Consider the following 4,746-nt stretch of genomic DNA (forward strand, 5'->3'; position numbering starts at 1 on the left):
CTTTCTTTTACAGCTAATATTGATGATCCCGCCCAAGAGTTACAAAAGCAGAAAAAAGAAAATCCTTACAAACGTTTGCTGCTTCAGTTGTTACATACTTACATGTTTCTGCGTAGTGAAAGATTTTCTCTTTTTTAAATTATTTTTTTCAGTGTATCAGCCTGCATCTTCCCTGTAAGAGTGTGAAATTTACACCAGAAGAATTACAGTTCTGAAAAAGCTCTTCCTCATCTGAACCATCATCATTCAAAACGCAGGATGAAAGTAGCTGAATAGAAGTTTTCTATCACGTTGTCTGCAGGACTCCTAGAAGATTCTTCTGAAACTTGGGGTAAGATTAAAAAAAAAGAACAAACAACTTAGGTGTAAAGTAGAAGCTGATATGAAGTGTGAAGATATAATTCTAGGGCAGAGAAGATACTGTTTGTGCATTGACCTCTATGCTGAAATGTCTGTAGGAGCAATTCTATGTAAGAAAATTTCAATGCAATATTTGTTCAAATAATGAAAACAGAAACAACAATATGCCCAAGTTTACTACCAGGGTAAATATATATATATTTAAAGAAGTTGTTTGCTGTTTGAAAATGAAAGTATTTATTATGTGTTCTTTATTCTTTTGATAATATATGTCAAAGTACAGAAATGTATAACTATGAAAAAGAAGTGTTAGTGTAAGTATGGAAGGTATGAATCGCTGAGTAGTACAATATATTTTGGCTTGCTTAGCTCCTGAGAAATAGCTGAAGTATTTGCACTGTGTGTAGTTAATGTTGTTGCCTTGTTCTTAGTGTTTTTGTTTTGTATTCAGTAGTGGTATCCATCATCTTACATGTGGTGAATTAAACTATTCCCGTTTAATTCCTTATTGCTATATCAATTTAGTACAGGTAGTTGGGGTGTCAGCAGGATGCCTTCTCTGTGACTGTAGTCATAGTATTTCATATAAAGAGCATTTTCCAAAGGATAACAGTACTTCCTCATATACATGAATCTTTTTCTCCTGCTTCTGTTTCAAGTCATACATATAACTAAAATTCATGCCAAAGACCTTGTTGTCTAAATGTACTGGGTACAGTTCTTAGTATTGCAGGTGTTTACATTCATGGCAATATAAAATGCTTCTTGTGACAAATAATGGAATGCTCACTTTGTAGCCTTAGGAATTTGGCCAGGGCATACAAACAATTTATTTTTCATTTGTTTATAGTCAGACAAGTTTATAATTAAGACAGTAACGGGCATAAGCAATCTTGCAGCCTTTGTGGCTCATCTTTCTTGTTAACATCAAAGAGAATATTTGTGGTAGAAGACATAGCTGTCGGTAGTAAGTGTGGGAGAGTCAATAGCATGCAGATTTTTATTTTATTTTTTAAATCTGGTTATCCCCTATCCTCCTATCGTCTGTGTATCTGCAATAAAGGAAAAGCATGCATACTTTTTTTTTTTAATCATTTCAAATGCTGTAGATAAAAATGATAGCTATACACTGGTACCTCATTCTGTGCACACCCAAGACCACCAGAGATATTAATGAAAACGTGCAAAGACTTAGATAGCCATTACATCAGTGTCTTATTTCTAGAAATGGCTAGTGTAAATTAGCCTTTTGCTGATTAATCCATTGCACTGATCTGTAGCCACCTGCATGGTCCAACTATGGATTAAATCAAGAACATGATACAGCTGAACAGGAATCCTGGCATAGGATGATACTACTTTGTTTTGCATAGGAAACATATATGTGGGTCAATATATGTGTGTTCATGCATGCATGTGTATAAATATATAAAGTGTTTTGGATTTACTGTGTCTGAAGACAAAGCCCTATATGTGACGGACCTTTGAACTTAAGGGGTTGGTCATCTTTTGTGTCAGTTCTGAGACAGTTGAGATCAGCTGAAATATCAGTCCTGGAGGGTCACTGGTGTGTAAGAAAGAGAGTTGCCAGCAACAGAGTTTCTCTAAGGGCCCTTTGAGTCTATGATTTGATTCCTCTCACAGCTTGGTCCAAAACAGTGTCTATTTGTTGGCTATGAAGCCCATTTATCTCTGCAACAACTAGGGACATGTGTTTGGGGCTGTGCACATCCACTGGAAAGGTACTGGGGGGTTGTGAGTTTCAAGGCCTTAAAATAGTTATATAGAGTAATGACTTCCATTGATGAAATGTTACCAGTTTGCTGATTTTTTCTTGGTTTATGTCTTTAATTATGTGCCAGTAGTGTGAGAAAGCTGAGATTTGGGTGTCTGTATATTTTATGCTGAATTTAAAACATAAATAGCTCACCATAAGAATCTTCTTATAAAAAATGAAGAGAGAGGAAAAATCACTCTGATTAAGCGGTCGTTGTTCTTATTAAGAAAATAGTGAGTTATTATTCCAGTGCGTCACCACCCCCGCCACAGTGGTGAGGGTGGGGAGACACAGGAACAGGTTGCCCAGAGAAGCTGTGGATGCCCCATCCCTGGAAGTGTTCAAGGCCAGGCTGGATGGGGCTTTGAGCAACCTGGTCTAGTGGAAGGTGTCCCTGCCCATGGCAGGGGGGTTGGAACGAGATGATCTTTAAGGTCCCTTCCAACCAAAACCATTCTGTGATCCTATGATTATTGCTACCTCTGATGTACATAAGTCTAGTAATACATATATCTCTTTAGGACTAGACCTCAGAATAAATTGCAAGATCAGAGACTAAACTAAAATCTTCTAAAACTTGATCCTCATGTATTTTTAAGGAAGTGGTCTTTTCTAAAAACTCTAAGGTACGAAGTCTTGTTAAGGTTAAAGTCTCTGCAGGTTGAAGGTCATTTTTTTGAGGAGGAAACCCAGCTAACAATAAAATCAGGTAATGCACAATGATACTATCACAAATAGTTAATTAAAATAAATTTGTAGTCAGAACATCTTCAATGTATACAGTAAATACTAGCCTCTCTTTATTGTATGTTGTTTCACAATTTTCTCAGTAATAATATTATTTATTTTGGAAAAACTAAGCTTTGTGTCTTGAGCTAACTAACATTCAATACTCTTCTTACTGTTTTCTCATTTTGTTGGTTCTCACTTATGTATTCATAGGAGGATTTTTCAGAACATACCTTAAAAGTCTTTTAACGCCTAATAAACCTTCCTTCAAATACGCTTGCTCTGGATACTCTCAGAGGGAGGAGAAACTGTTCTCCCATGCTTCCCGTGTCCTGGATATGTGCAGCTGACTCCGTCAGCTGATGCTGCATTGCTCCAGATATAAATAGAAAGAGAAATTAGTAAATCCAGCCTTGTCTTACCTGTTGCAAAGTGAGAAATGAAGCATTCTGAAAACAGGTGCAAACACAGGTTCAAATTAAGTTTGCTTATTTCTAATTTCTCAGTTTCTGGCCAAGGGAGCATGGTGTTTGCAAATCCTCAAACCAGCAGAGGGGATAGGCTGACACGGTGCTTGTTACATTTCTTGAAAGTTGATTACATGTGTTCAGATGAAGAAAGAGGTTTGGTTGTGTGGGGTTTCTTTTCTCAGCTGCAGTTTTCTTTGTAATTCCACAAGAAATGGAGTAATTTGGACTTCCTACCAAAGCTTTAGACCCACCTGTGAAAAGCCTATTCCCTTGTATACTGGAGATCTTAACTCAGCTGGTGAGAAATGAATACAGAAAATGGACAGTACAGTTGCTCCAATATTAAATTGCTCTTGCAAGCCTTTCAAGTCGGGATTTCTTTCCAGTCCACAGGAAATGACTGATAATCCTTTTTTTTTTTTTTTTTTTTTCAGTGAAGGAATGTGCTGGAATAGAAATACAGTATGTAACATAAAGATTAGGGCATATCCTCAAGCTAGTTAATTCATTGGAAAAGTATTGACTTTCTCCATCCAACTAAAATGATAGTAGTAAAGCAGGGAAAGTTAATTGTAGAAGCAGCTGGTTGCTTCATCTTTGCATTGTTATCAGTTCCTTAGAATACTGCCAACTTAAAATATTTGGGATGAACTTCCAGTGATGAGCATATTGTTCAGACTTACTGTGGTAGGGCAATTTCAGTCAAAACAGTTAGCTTTTTCTGAGAAGAGGGCAGTCTTACCTTTGGCGTTTTCTAAATTTTGAGGACTTTATGCTTTAACTGCAACATTTTTCTATTCAGTCCTCTAAATACAAAACTTTGTTCTAACACTCACTTGGCTGATTGAATCTCCAGCTGAAAAGTGATTGTGAGATGAGTGTATGTTCCTTATAATTCAAACCTTTTTCTGATAGGTTCTAAAAAATGTCTACAAGCTTCAATAAATATGGCCGTGGTCTTCAGTATGTAGCTCTTTGTCTCTGTATGTAATTCCTGTGCAAGAAGTCCTGTAAGAAAAAGTGGCTCAACTCTAACTAACATTGAAAAAAGAAATTTTGTTTTGAAGATTTAAGGAACAAAAGGAGCTTGCAAGGAGTAGTGTAAGAAAGTAATTAAATTCCCTGGGTAACCAGGAGAAAGGTAGAAAGGCAGTAATGTTAATTTAGAGTATTTTGTGTAAGTCATAATATTTCTATTATTTTGGTATAAGTCATATTCTTTATTTTCCATAAATACTATTTTCTTACAAATTACCAAACATGTTACCGAATATTTTCATAGTCTCATAATATTACTTGAGCACTTCCAGTAACTTGTTTATATTAGTAATCAATGAAACTGAATTTTTAAACAATGATTAGTGTATATGAATTCTCATCATTGGAAGCTACATAGGCAGCTAAAGCGAT

The sequence above is a fragment of the Harpia harpyja genome, chromosome 6, assembly GCF_026419915.1.
Source record: "Harpia harpyja isolate bHarHar1 chromosome 6, bHarHar1 primary haplotype, whole genome shotgun sequence".
Taxonomy (NCBI): Eukaryota; Metazoa; Chordata; class Aves; order Accipitriformes; family Accipitridae; genus Harpia; species Harpia harpyja.